The sequence below is a fragment of the Oryza sativa genome, chromosome 4 (assembly GCF_034140825.1).
Source record: "Oryza sativa Japonica Group chromosome 4, ASM3414082v1".
In the NCBI taxonomy this organism is placed as follows: domain Eukaryota; kingdom Viridiplantae; phylum Streptophyta; class Magnoliopsida; order Poales; family Poaceae; genus Oryza; species Oryza sativa.
Window position 1 is genome coordinate 20706926 of NC_089038.1, and position 15843 is coordinate 20722768.

A 15843-nucleotide genomic window follows, 5' to 3' on the forward strand; every position below is an offset into this window, starting at 1 on the left:
GACCACAAATTGGCAGAGGGAGTTTAGACACAAATTTTAACAATTTGACCCTTTACAAAAACTAATTATACAAATAAACCATGGCCAAAACTTATTTCAAAAATAACCCTTTTTTTCAGCGCCAAATCCTATGGCGCTGAAGTTAGACACCTCAGCACCAAATAACGTTGCGCTGAATATGAGTTGGCACGCCGACTCAGACTCCCATCCACGGTGGCACGACATTCAGCGCAAGTTGACGTGGCGCTGAGGCGTCTAAGTTTAGCGCCATGGGATTTTAGCGCTGAATAAAAAGGGTTATTTTTGAAATAAGTTTTGGCCACGGTTCATTTGTATAATTAGTTTTTGTAAAGAGTCAAATTGTCAAAATTTGTGAAAGTTTAGAACTCCTACAAAGCTCAAGGAAGAGTCATATTTAGCATAAATAGGAATATTATTTGAAAAAAAATATTAGCAGGGTGGTTCTCTCAGCTTGATAGTGATTCAAGCAAGCTTATGCATGAGTTTATTGATTGCCTCTCATATGGCAAAAACATCATTAAACAATCCTTAGGCGTCAGAAGCAGGGAAGCTGTACTTTGAGATTAAAATGCAAAATCATCGCCTGTGCATCTTCTTTATTCCATCTAGCAAAGAACCCAACTCATCCTTCCTAATAGTTATAGATCTATGGTATATTTTAGATAATGAAAAAAAATTACATTTTCGACTTCTGTTATAAAACACACACAGCCTTAAATTTATTAACAGATCTAAGATATATGGGTGTGACTATTATTACTCGGCTTCTCCCTTCCCAACTCCACAAAGAAAATAAAATTGATGAAAGAATATACCCTCCCACCCCCCTTCCCCTCCCCCCCTTCTCCTCCAATAACATAATGATATATGGATTTTAGATATTAAGGGTCTGTTTAGCACAGCTCTAGCTATACCTCTTTTGGAGTTGGAGTTCAGCCAAATAGTTTAAGCTCCACCTAAAATGGTAGTGAAACTGGATAAAACCCTATCACAAAATGAACTAGAGAGATGAAGTTGGGTTTATGCTGCTACATAACTCCACTCCAGACCCAACTTCTGAAGTTAAATTTAGGAGTTGGAGCTCTACCAAACAGACCTTAAGGTTAAGGTGAGTGATAAAATCAGATAAGATAGTGTTGCGATTGGTTGATGTGAGAAAGTAGGTGGAATGTCATTGGATAAATTTTAAGCTCTATATGCCATTATATTTGTAGACAGAGGAAGTACATCTATATGAAAAATAAAGATGGGTGATAAAAAATAAGAGAAAAACACTAGTACAAGAATACAAAACAGGAACATGTGGGGGGCAAAGTAATACTTGAAAAGAAATTTGAATGTCTCAAAAAAAATGATAGAAAAAGTTAGAAAATGGAGGAGACCGGAGAAGATAGTAACATTTGAGGTCAGCTCTCCCCCCTCCCCCCTTAACATAAATCTCCATGAGGACACACAAGAGTAGGAAGATATATGCTCATCCAAATATATACTCCCTCCGTTTCAGGTTATAAGACGTTTTGACTTTGATCAAAGTCAAACTGCTTTAATTTTGGCCAAGTTTATTGAGAAAAGTACTAATATTTTCAACTAAAGACAAATTTATTATGAAAATATATTCAATTATTGATTTGATGAAACTAATTTAGTATTATAAATATTACTATATTTGTTTATAAACTTAGTCAAACTTAAAACAATTTGACTTTGATCAAAGTCAAAACGTCTTATAACCTGAAACGGAGGGAGTATATATATGGCGTGTTTCAGCTATACGGATGATAAGCCAATCAGGCATGTAAACATAAACGAAGTAGTTAAAAGTAAATTATGTATAAAACTTTTATATATGTGTTTTTAGTTATTTAAGAACTAAAATTGAAAAATAAATTATGATAAAAAAACCTCAAATCAACTTAAAATTAAGTTTCGTAATTTAACTTTTTTTGTTATGGCTGGTAAGCCAACAAAATCGACAATAAAAGTAAAAGGCATACGGGGACAATAGAAGTAACCGTTAGCTAGGTAATCTGCTGTTGGCCGCAAAATAGCTTGTCGCATGATCTACCTAGCTAGCCTATACGGGGGCATATATTTTTGCTGAGCCGCTGAGATCTTGGCTTGATAAACGAAGTTCGATCGATGTTCATTTTCTCTTTTGAGTTTGGGGCACTTCAACTGAAATGAGATGGTTCTCAAGAAAATAAATAAATAGTTCTAAAGAAAACTCTGGTGAGATGATCGGTGAATCCGCATGTCAAGTCAAAGATGGCTGCATGCCTACTTTGCCAGAAATGCGAATTTGCCAGCTCTGATCAACCATTTTACCTTTAATTAGCCATGCGATTGATATGAACTGTACGTGTGAAGTCTCTGTGGCATACCAACTTGACAACTTCACTTTTTAGAATACCACTAAACATAAATAAAACATGCCAACCTAGGAACGATACGGTTTCAATGGCATGCCGCGTTTTGATGGCTGGCGAGATAGGCAGCTCAGCAAGTGATCGATCGATCAAATGACAGGGATAATATAATTAGCTTGGCTTTTTTTGGCATCATCTGGTGCTTCTTTTTTTTTCTTTCTCGATAACCACCATTATTTCTTCTGGCGTGTGGAACGGCTACTACTTTTTCTTATTCCTTGATGCGCAAATGTGCCTGCTGCAATGTGACAGATGACGCTGCATTCATGTACGTCATATCAAAGTTTTTCAAGTTTCAACTTGGATTAGTTGGACATTCTCGACAAAATGTTAATTGTCATTATATTACATTGATGGTGTTGTAATAAAGATCGAACAAACGTTCTATAAACAGAATTGCACTAAGATGGACTTGCTATTAATTCTTGATATGATATATATTCTCGTGACAATTGTGAGGTTATCCCAAGTCCCAAGTGCCAAGCTAGAGGTGAGCATAAAAGTGAAACTAATTTTAAAGCTAAGGTGGGAGCTGATCTCTTTCCACTACATCACAAATTAAATAGCTGCTTGTTGGAACAAGTGCTATATAATTAAGCTCAATCATCAAACTAATTTGCAGAGAATTTTTTTTTTCGAATAAGAGAATTTGCAGAGAATTAAGCCAGGCAGATCCTGAGCTGTGTGCTTTTCATTAGGCAAATTAAGTTAAGTGTTCTTTTGTTTCCATAAATGCCTGGGGCCAACTTGCATGAAGCACATGTTCTTTGCCATCTTTTGCCTGGCCAATCTTAATTTGGTCTTACACTCTGAAACTCCTGATCTGATCTGTACTACCTGAGCAATGGAAGGCAAATCATAATTCATTAGTTTTATTATAAGAGCCCCTGAAGTATACTCCATCCCATTTTAAATGCAGTTATGGCTTTCCTTCTCCAACGTTATTTGATCGTCCGCTTTATTTAAAAAATTTATAAAAAATAAAAGAAATCATGTATAAAGTACTATTTATATTTTATCATCTAATAAAAAGCTAATTATAAAAAAGTTTCAAATCAGATGGACGCTCAAATATTGGATATTGAAACTCATAACTGCACAATATATAACGGAGAGAGTACTTGATATAGTAAAACAGAGAGCGTCAAGGCTGTCAGCGATGCTATCCTTACCTTTTAATTATTGTGAAAAATAATTAGGGAATGTTGTGCTCTAAGTTTAATTATATATAAGGGAAACCGGGAAAGACCTCAAAAGATTAGAGAAATGCCATCCTATTTTTGTTTTTTTTTTAAAAAAAAGGGTCATTGTGACCCTTTTATATCTGTACAATAGTTTGATTAAATAAAATATTAATGAGTTAGGGGCGTTTCCAGAATATAATGCTTTGTGCTCGAAGGAATATATGTTTGGCAACACGCTAAGCACAACATCACTTTTTTTTTTGAATTACACGGAAGAAGCACATGCTTACATATCACCACGCATATACATCAGTACATCACATACCCGCTAGAGTATTCCTTTTAACAAAGAGATGAAAGCCCTATGATAAATAATTTAGAAATTTCACTAAATTTCTAGTGAAACATACTCATCACTTATGTCCTCCCGTGTGCGTAATTGTAACTGTTGGGATTTAATCCCCGGTGTTTACAATCATGTAGCCATGACTTCACCACCACATCTCTAATACTTCCCGGACACCACCTTTGTTTGGAGCTTGTGCTCCTGTCCTATGCCATGCACTTAATTTGGTGTTTTCGCTTTGTAGGCACGCGTGCTAACTTTGAAGATTGTTCACTTGTTCCTAGAATGGAAAAGGCTTGATGGAATTACCAGAAAAAACAAGAATAATTCCTCAAATAGATTAGCCCAAATAGTCAAATATAATATATTATTTTAGTTGTGAAGAAATGAAGCTAAAAGTGCAGTTGCCACTAGTCAGTTTGTATTTTTGGCAAAAATTCATCGCAACTGTGTCCATATGTCCACAGTAGAGAATATTCTTTGCTCACAGTACCATGTCTTTCAGTTTTGAAGGCTCGCGTCGCTCCAGCCCCAGGGGCGATGCGAGCGCCCCCACACGCGTCGGCCGCCGCCGCGCCTTCCCCCTCCCCTTCGCCTCGCCGCCGCCCGAGTGGCCGGCCGGAAAGCTCGCCGGGCGCAAGGACGGTGGCGGCGGGGCTTCTCTCGAAGGTGCCGCAGCTGGGGCATCCCGGCGCCGTGGCGGCGGAGGTGGCCAGATCCGGGGCGGGGGCAGCGGCGGCGGGGGGGCAGAGGAGGTGGCGGCGGCGACAAGGAGGCGCTGGCGGCGGCTGACGGGGAGGAGGAGGCGCTGGCGGCGGCAGCAACAGGACGGGGGTGGAGCTGGCAGTGGGGACGGGGCAGGTCCGGCGGCGCGCGGCGTCACCGGATCTGGCAACCTCCTCGCCGGATCCGGCGCCCCCCAGTCCGGATCTGTCCTCTCCGGCGTGGGAGGCCGGATCCCCTCCGTCAAGGCGACGGCCAGCCAGCACGTCGACGACAGTGTGCAGCCAGGTATGGAGGCAGGGAAGGAAGAGACCGGCGGCTGTGTGGGCGCAGCGTTGGCGGCGGGATGCGGGCAACGGCAACGACGGTGAGGTGTGGGTGGCTAGCACGAGGGAGGTGCGGTTGACGGAGGAGCTGACGTGGCTATGGCTAGCCGGTGCGACTCGCGTGAGGAGACGCGGCCTGAGGCCGGCACGGCACGAAGCGGCGGCATTGGTCCCTGCGCAGCGACGGCGCGGTGCTCGGCGGCGACGGCGGCGGTGCCCCCCCAGATCCGCGCCTCTCGGCCGGATCTGGAGGGTGGCCGGCTGTGGAGGCCGGCAACGGTGGCTGACAAGTGACGGCTGGCGACGTCGGCGACGGTGGTGGTCGCGGCAGTTGGCGGCGGCGTGGCAGAGGGCGACAACGAAGCGGCCACTGGCAGTGGCTGCGGCTCACGGAGGCGGTGGCTGGTGGCCGCGACAGCGGTCACCGGAGGCATGGCGGCCTTGGACAGCTAGCCAAGGGCGTGGGAGACGGCTGCATTTGGACGGTGCGGCATCGTCTGGTGGAAGGGTCAGAGACCGGCTTAGCGCAGAGAGGCGCAGCCGATGGCAGTAGAGGCCAGCTCGGTGCGAGAGGCGCGGTCGGCGGAGTTGGAGGCCGGCTTGGCGCGAGAGGCGCAGCCGATGGAGGGAGGCCAGATTGGCGCGAGAGGCGCGTCCGGTGGAGGAGGCCGGCTTGGCGCGAGAGGCGCTGCCGGCAGTAGAGGAGACGACCAAGGTGTGAGGAGGAGCTGTCGGTGGGCATGGCGCGGTCTTCGGCGCACAAAGGCTGGTCGGTGGGGGACGCCGGTGCAGGGGTCCCACATTTCGGCAGAGCTTGTGTGGTGGTGGAGCATCGGTGTGTCAGCCGTGGATTTGCAGGTGGTGATCGGCGGGTGAAACCTCAGTCCGGCCTTGGCCGGACCGACAACGATGGTTCATTCCCCCTCCTGAGGGCGTTGTCGTGCTGTCACACCCCTCAAGGGTGATTGCGGGGCGGAAGCCCATTCTTGGCTCCATTGAGTCCTGACGGACGGTGGTGGCGGTTTTTCCGTCGCTTCTCTTCTTGAAGACGTCGTTTTGGTATACCCTAGGGGGCGATCTCGGCTGTGTCCCTTTGTTGGTCTAGTGGCAGCCGGTCACGCTTAGCGGCGGTCGGTCCGGTGCTAGCCTTTTCTTGGGCTTGTGTGTTGGCGATGTCGGTATGTGGGTGGTGGTATTTTTTTCCTTTTTCTTGGTTATGACCCTCCAAGGTTGTAATCTTGTAATTTTTTCCTTCTCTATCAATAGAACTTCGCCCCGTCTCGCGCGAGTCGTTCCAAAAAAAAGATTAATTAAGAAGAGGTTATCTTATAAGTAGTAGGAAACCGGCAGCGAAGGCTCAACCCAGTTACTCACTAATTAGGTCCATCACTATAGCTATGTCTGTAAATAGAGGGGAGGATGAGCTATTCTACACTACTCCCTCCGTCCTAAAATATAAGCATTTTTAGCATAGTGACATGTCAAATATTTTTTAACTTTGACCATTAATAGGAAAAAAATTAAAAAGACCAATCATGTAAAACTGATGTTACTAGATTTATCATTAAACAAAGGAAGAAGAAACTATCATAATATGTAACTCTTTTTGTTTAGAACATCTTAACTTTATAGATATTGTTGGTCAAAGTGGCATCTCGGAGATCAGTAACACACAAAAAATGATTATATTTTGGGACAGAGAGAGTAGTCAGAATGAAGGAATGAATGATATGTAAAATCAAAGTGTGTTTGATTCTTATTCTGTGATGAATAATTGGCATATAAGATTATTGGTTTTGATATTTGGAGATTATTGGCGAAGTGGTTTTGGAGATGATTGGATTTGTAGGTGATGAACAGGTGCTGCTGGAGATTTGGTCCGGTTAGACCGGGCAAGGGTTGCCGGTCAGACCGGCCAGCCCACGGTCTGACCGGCCGACTCTATGTCGGTTCGGTTTTGGGTTGTTTCATTGGATATCCGTGGATAATTCATGTTTATGACTTCTAGATGGATACTATGCGTATGTAATACTGTTGTTTGCTAGCAATGAGTCAAGTTGGAGATAGCTTGTACTCGGAACATGGTTTTTTGCCACATGGACGATAACATGGCTAAATTTTCTTTTTCCCTTTTTTTATTCCCATCTTTTTCTCTCCTTCCTCACCTCGCGTGGAGAAAAATGTGGCAGATGGGAGAGGAAGGAGGCAAAGTGGAGCAAAAAGAAGGGATGAGAAGGGAGAAAACAAGAAGGAAGAAGGGAGAAAAAAATAAAAAAAAATCTATATCATCGTCTACGTAGCATGCCACGTAGGCAAGATCACGGTCAAACGAGATTTTGGACCGGGATGATCCATTAAACCAAGTTTATGGATCTCGACTTGCGTTTTGCAAGTTCGTGGACCTAAGTAAAACTTTGTTACAAGTTTAAGAACCGCTAGTGGAATTTACTCTATAGATATTATGCAAGCTCTCTTGAATACGCATGTAGCACATATGTTACATAATAATTAGAACTACTGGAAAAGGATGTTGGTGTGTTATTATTTTATATTCTTTTCCACAGTTGATGTTTGTGCTATTAATTTATAAATGGAAAGGATGTTGATGTGTTATTAATTCATATGCACAACCTCATCTAATACTCCTATATAAAAAAGAACAGTCCTATTAGGGATACGCACACATACTACAGTTGCACACCCACAAGTATGTTCCTAATATATGCATTCAAAGAGACAGATACCAAAATCTCTGGTCACGCTAAATTAAGTGATAACGTCTTCCCTCAAAAAAGAAAAAAAAGTGATAACGTCTAAACTATCAGATTATTTATATTAATACTGAGATCAAATAGACCGAAAGTTTTTTTTTCCCCTAGAGAAGTTGCCCCCAAAGGTTCTATTATGAAATGGACTCAAATAATTTGAAAAATACACACCCTGTGGTGGCAAAAAAGAAAGGATCACTCTATTCTTGCCTTAACGGGCCCGTATGAAATTCTCGAATTAAACAAAACGAAAGTCCATTTTGTATCCCATATTTATGGGTGGTTTATCTCCCTCACCGCAAAACAATGTGCACCATCTCCCTCAACCATTAAAACTGTTCGTTTTTACCCTATTTTTGTATAGGTAAAAGTTCAGGACTGCCCTCTATGGCAATCATGTAGTGACAACATGTAATTTATCTCCCCCCTAACACCACCGCGGTACAGTCTTTTATAAATACTCTCCGATTTTTGCAATGCATTTCAGTTGGAGTCTCTCCTGCTGGTTCCCGTAAAAAAAAACTAGTTCGTTTTACCTCCTTGGATGGTTTCATTCTATGTGGGGTCTACGTAACACGTTGACCTAGTCAACGTAGCACTACAACTCGTTCAACAGCTGGTTGTACTAGTTGAGCACGACAAAGGCCCATCATGTCAGGCATGACGGTGGGGCTGTACCGATCGGGAACAACAACGGCGACTGCAAGGGAGATCTGGCTCATGCGGCGCTGACATGGATCTCGGGCTCAGGTTGTTCCGGTGGAGGGCAGCGACATCTTAGGGCAAGTGATCATCAATGGTTCTAGGGTAAATAGAAGGTCCGCAACCTCTTAAGCTTCCTTCGATATGCCCAAGTTATAGGAGAGCTGATCACATGTGGCCATGATGTCACTAATTCCCTAGCTGCCCCGCGGACCGCACCCCGTCACCTTTCCTTGTGACACTTCTCTCTTGTCATATATATATGCCAACGGTGGTGGACGTGGCGCTGCAGTGGGCCAGCGAGCCATCTTCGTTGTGTTGGGCCTCTATGGAACGACAATGTAGGCGAGCTCAAGTACATTCGCATATCTTGCAGTTGTAATCGAGCTCGCCCACTCATCTGTGGGAAGAGAGGCAGCGATGGTAGTGGCTACTGGCTAGGGTTGACATTGGCACGGATAGTTTCTGTCCGTTCAGACCATTTTCTGAATTCGGATAGTTTCGGTCGAAACTATCCAGAAATTCTTGGATTCGGAAATGAATTTGGATTTTTTTTTCTCGGAAACGAAAATGAATACAGTAAGGGTACTATCCGTCGGAATCGAAAAACGGTCAGAAACTATCCGGAAATTTTTTCAAATATCCGTGGACATGGATCATATTTTAGAAAAAACACGTATATATAGATAACTTTTTCATATGGAGTCAGATGAAGACAAACTTTATATCAAAATTGTAGAGCTTGATGAGATCAACAACTTTCTTATTGACTATTCTATTATTTGAGGTCATTTATGGGTCTAAATACTCATTATAAAATACCATATCTATTTTTACAAAATCTTAGATCTACAATTCAAACAATATCTGGTGGAGATGCGTTCCATATCAAAGTTGTAGAGCTCAACGAGATCTACCACTTTGTAGTTTATAACATTTGTATTTGAAAATATTTAAAGTATAAAACAAACATTACAATTTTCAAAGATGTGAAGTTAAATAAATAACATCTCCAATTTATACAACAAGAACTTATTAAACTTAATAAGTGATAAGGTAAGTAAGCTATACATGTAGAAACAAGTTTTGGGATTAGAAAATGAATAATCATATTAGATATGGATCTCCCAAGAGAACGGCCATGAAAATCGATTTTCACATACGGTTGTGGGACCGCCTACAAAATTGAAGATATAAATGTTGGAGATATTGACCTAAAATAATAAGCGATATCTCTTCCTTGGTTAAGAAACTCTATTTAAGGGCTTTTTTATATACTGGCAAATATTCGTTGTCGTATTCGTTCCGTCTCGTATTCACTCTGTATCTGTATTCGATAATATTCAATTTCATTTCCGTATCCAGGTTTTCGATTCTGATTCTGATTCCGATTCCAAAAAAATAAAAACGAATATGATAAAGCTAGTTTCCATCTGTTTTTTATCCGTTTTCATCCCTACTACTGGCTAGCAAACCCGTCAAGCTTGAGCGTTAGGCACGTAGCATGATGGGACGGGGCCACGAGGTACACCAACGTGAGGTGGTGGAACAGGAATGGTCGTATCGTGATGGTGATGTCAGCGCCGAAGCTGCGGTTCGCCACCGCGGTGGGGTTTAGGGTACTCTTTGTTGACACCAAAATTTGTTATGGTTGTCCAGTGGATTTGATTAAGGGAAGAAGTCTACTGGCAGATAAAAGTTTATCCATATCAAGCCGAATTCAAAGAGGAATCATAAACACCACGACAAGATAGTTTTATATTTTTGGTATATCTCTTGAATAGGCAGGATTAGTTATTTTCCTTTTCATGTTAGGAGTCTTATCTCCTGCCCTTGCATCAACCCGATGGTATAAATATGAATACCAAAGGTCTTTGTAAACTATCTCTCGGTCAATATACAACTTTCATCGCATCGCCACCTTTTATTCCGACGAGTTCTTAGTTTCGAGCGGGGATGCATTGGTTAAGTTCGATCTCCGGCAAGAAGTAAGTTCCGCCAATTTCGCTTGTATCAGCGTGGCTAGAACTTTCTCGATTAGGTCCGATATTCTCTTTGATCTGATCTACCGGCTAAATAGGTTTTTCTTATTATCGTTAATCTTATATTGTCTCGGTATGGTCCGATCTATCATATTGTTGCTAATAAGTTTATTTCTACTAAGCCGATAGGTTTTTATGCAATGTTTCATCAGAGTTCTAGCTGATGAATTATCTTGTATTATTGTTAAGATTTTTAAGTGTTGCATCAGCTCATATTAATGGCCATACATATTTTGGTTATAGCCGATGATAGCATGAAATTCATTGTTTATTTGATTATTTGAATCTATATCGAACCTATAGTCGATTGATCAAAACTCTATCGGCATTGGCTGGTCTCGCTGCATCACATTGGCCTATTGGCCGATCAGCTCTTTAATTAATCTTATATGATCAATTTATCGATCTTGTTAGTTGTAGAATCAACCTAACTGGCACACGCGGAACCCGATTAATAGAACCTATACTGGAGTTAAGCAGATATTTCAGGCATTCGTGTGTCGCGATAAATTTCATGTCAACACTCTCGCGGCCGACCCGTATCGTGCCATCCTCGCTCAAGCTACCATCCACCACCACCTTCCACCGAGTGTGGCTGCCTCTTCAAGCGGCACCGTCGGCTATGAACCAAGGAAAGATGAGGTGGCCACTTACATGTTGCCCTCCTATTATTTTTCTATCATATAGGTGCCGTATTAGATAAAAAAAACAGGTCTAATGTAGCACGTAGGATGAAACTGCCGACTAAACCGCCCGAGAGACAAAACTTACCCGTTCTAATATTCCATGGGAAGGTAAATCAAACTCGGTCCATACGTGTCAGAAAAAAAAACACTCGGTCCATAGATGAGGGAAGGGAAATAGACTTTCTTTCCCGAACAAAACATACGGTTCATAGGCCACATCTCCTCGTCATCTAAACAGGCCCGGCCTTTTAAGTCATCGACCACGCATACCCTCTGGCCGAGCGCCGCCAGAGCGGCCACCGCCGCCGCCACCACCTCCTCTTCCGGCGTCCCCATCTTCCTCACTGACCGAACATCACAGCTAGTAGAAGGTACAGCTACCCATCCTATGCTCTCCCCATGCCGCCGTCACACCGCGTCCGCCCCTGCCAGTTTCATCTCTTCTCTCGCCACCGTCGCCTCCTCTGCCGACGCTTCCATTTCCACATTTCTGTGTTGTAAAGGGTATAATTTACACATTGTGATAACAAACACGCGCTGTGATCACTTGTAAAGGGTATATAATTTACACATTCATTGTTTGGTTAGATTACTCATGGTGCTGTACTACTGTGACTACCGTGGGTTGCAACACCCTCTGTAATATGATAGTTTTGCATTTTGGAAATATACCTTGCACATGTGATCAGGACCAAAGGTTCAGGTTCAGGCAGAATGTAAAATACACGAAACGCAGATCTTAATGTCGATGATGCAACACAGCATTTGATGGAAAATCTTGGTAAGGTATAGGTTTGTTTGATTGCTCATTAGTTCTTATCGTCTTGTGTCGTGAGTACTTTTGAATGTTATATTGTACACATTGTTTTGGTTAGATTACTCTATGATTAGCTTACTGCGGATACCATGAGTTGTGACATCCTCTGTTATCTGAAAATTTAGACTTTCCATTTGCATTTTGGAAATCATACTGAAACAATGGTTTATTACTTTATACTGAATCGGTACGTAAGAGTAATGTGAGGAACTAGCTAAGTTTATAATAATACTAAATTATACAGGTTTCTAGAAAGAGAGATTTTACCTGTACTGTTGTTACTTGTTCAGTTGTTTGTACTTTGCAAATCTGTTCTAAAAAATGACTTGTTTCCTTCTTATAGTCTATAAGCACTTGGATAGTGACCATTGACACAACTGGAGACACTTTGTTTCAATGACAGACAAAAAAAAATCCATGGAAAGAAAAATGACAACAAAGTTATGCACATATTGCTATCCTGAGAAGAATACCTTCATTCAGGGGAACAAAGGTGATGGTGAGAGCGAAATATTTCAGATGTAGTTTCTTGTGCTTTAAATTGTGCCATGTTTCAGTACTCCCTGTTAATGTGATTCCAGAAAAGCTTTTGTAGCCTTCCAAACAGTTGAACTATGGTTTCTTCTTGAAACTTTTCTGACATGGCCGGAATGGCATGGTTAAACAACTGAAAATGACCGAGTGTTCTGCTTTGATGATGTTTGATTTCCATATTTTCCACTTTCTTTCCAAGCCATCGTGTTTGTATTTGTCATCATGGATTTAAATCTCCGGCTATAGCTGCCGCTATAGCTAGAGATAGCTGCTAGGAGAAGCAACCGCTAAGATATGTCCAATTTACAACTACACATTCTATGGCGCTATTAGCTGCTCTTAGCTGGCTATAGCTGCTAAATGGGCCCTTAGATAGCGGCAGCTAACTTGGTGGGCTGAAGGCCTAAATTTAAACAACAGCCCATATAGGTCCATATAGCAGTAGTTCAACCCTAACTCTATCTCTCTCTCTCAATCACTCCGTCTCTCACCCTCCCCCCTCGAAAAAAGGCACAGCAGCTTTGCGGCGGCTGCACCCGGAGGCAACGGTGGCGGCTGCAAGCCTGCAACCTGCAGCGGCGACGGCGACTCTGACCTGCAGCAACGACGACTGCAGCTCCACGTGGAGGCCACAGCGGCGACGCCTAGAGGCGGGGCTGTGCCAATCCCGGCACCAAGTGGCGGCGGCGGCGGCTGTGTTGGGCGGCAGCTGCACCAATCCCTCCCTCCCCATACTTCTCCATTCTTCCCCAAGCTGCGAACGTGACGGTTGTGCCGAAGACGGCGGGGACTGCTGGGCTGCACAAATCTCTCCCCATTCTTCTCTAGTTTTCCTAACAAGATATGTGCAAGATTTTTATATGATTCTCGGATATTGAATGTGGTATGGAACTATTGAATGTAATATCAAGTGTCTTTGACTCTTTGAACTGTATGAGAATTGCAAAATTTATGTTAGTTTTTCCAAAACAGCTAATGGGCTTAGCTGCCGCTATAGCCAGCTATAGCTGGTCGTAGCTGATGGAAAGCCTAGCAGCTAAAGGGCATATCCGGAGATTTTAATCCTTGTTTGTCATACCTGATACCTCATTACCTTTAGCTGTCTAGTAAGAAGTCGTCAGAAATTGGCAATCGACGCTATAGTCTGCCATTGGCTCTGGTAAGTGGCAATCTCAAGAAAAAGAAAGCAGGATTATACGATTGTGGTTGTATCTTCACTCAATTTTTCATCTGATTGTGCTTCGTTTGCAAGCTGCAAGGATGGCGAAGTAGCTTGCTTGTTGAGTTCAACTGCCTATGATCCTCGTTAATTGCAGGTTCTTCACAAGGTATGGCTGTACTCTGGAATGGTAGAACAAGAATCAGCCTAGTTTTGAATTTTTATTTCTGGTAAAAAAAATACATGAGATAAAGTCATGCAGAAACTCAACCTCGGTTTTGCCCCTACTCATCGTGTTCTACTTTTTCGGTGTGTTTGTATTATTAGCTGACAATTATAGGGTTGTAGATGTAGACAACTGTAATTAGACCAACATGGACCGGGATTCCTGCCTCGCGGTTGAGACTCGAGCATGCCTTTCGTATTACTGTGTCGCCTAATCTTTCTCTACAGTATTTTCTAGTCTCCTGTCTCTTGGCTTGATGCTTTTTAATTTTTATTCGTTTCAAAATAAACAAATCCAATATGAGACGTGATACTATTCAGATTTATAGTATTGGCATGTATCACGTTTCTATTAGATTTGTTTATATTTTAAAATAGTGAAAGTAGTTTACAGAAGAGGATGAATACCTGATACTCTTTTTCTCTTTTTCCTTTTTTGAGATTGAATCCTGATAGGTGAGTCAGATGACCAGTCTCAGTCTCAGCCATCCGATCGTGTATGAGCGGCCTAAATCAAACGGTACGCTATCAAAACGTCCCCCCACAAACCACAGTGAACTTGCGCACTTGTGCCCGTCCTGGCTGGGTGAGTAATTTGTTTGTTTTGGATGTGAATTGCTGTGTTGCTTTCTTGCTTTATTTTACTTTTGATTTTGCCTTTAAGCTTTCCACTATGTTTTTCTCCCTCGGAGAGCTTTACGGTTACTATTCCTTTTACATTCTTTTCATGAAAAGCTTGGAAAGGTAATCGACTCATTGTACTTGAGATAACGATCGTTATGGATCCGAACCACTCAAATTGAAAAACTGTAGAACTGGTGGTTCCACGAATAATCAAGGTGCTACATATGCTGTTATCTTTTTCCTTATTTCTCAACGGCCCGGCCAGATAAATATTTTGGCCCTCCGAGATTTCTCAACTCCTTTTAAAAGAGTAATAATTAAGTTAGAATTAGTACTCCGTACTTCGTATCAGAATTTGTACCAGGTGTCCCTTTAAAAAAGGAATTCGTATCAAAATTTGGTATTCTGAATCTCTCAGGAACCAGAATTTGTACCAGGTGTCCCTTCGAAAAATGAATTCGTATCAGAACTATATTCCGTCGGATTCTTCCAAATTCCCAGTTCTTCGGACGGTTCCCCGGTCATGACACCAAGAACTAGACACTCGACCTACCTTCAGTCCGGCGTCCCAAAGGCCAAATGAGATCGCCTAGTACGAGGTCATGTCCATTTCCAAGTAATCAGGCAACCGCTTAGTTACTAAACATGTCCATCACGAACTTCACACGGCCGCCCACCTGCTCCTTGCCTCCTTGGTCGCCGATGGCATTCCCAGCGGCATCGTGCCGGTGGCTGCCGTTGTTTGCCACTCGGAGATGACGAGGGCCATGAGCTATGAATTGCTGCTAGCCTGCGTACCAAACGCTGGATTTGGCATGGGCAGATGGTCTTTTTTCTAATTATGATAGGTTTTACCTTGGTTTTCTTTAGCATATTTTTTAATTGCTAAACGTTACATTTCGTGTGAAAACTTTTTATAGAAAAATTGCTTTGAAATATCAGATAAATTTACTTTATAAGTTTATAAAAATTAAAATTCAATTAATCATTTAATAATATTTTTTAATTTTTTTTTCTTAACTTTATCTCTGTTTTCAGTAGAAATGAACACCACTGAAACTGAAACTGATGCACCTACAAGTCTATCAGGTTGGCCACGTAATTTTGACTCAGAACCATTTTTTTAAAGTGAAAAAAAAAGATTTTCTGAAACATTGTCGATACTGAGCTGCTGACGCCGTCGCCGAGCTGCTGTTTGCTTCTGCCACGGTTCCTTTTCCTGTGCTCACACCATAAAATACAGCAGAGACAACGACTTCT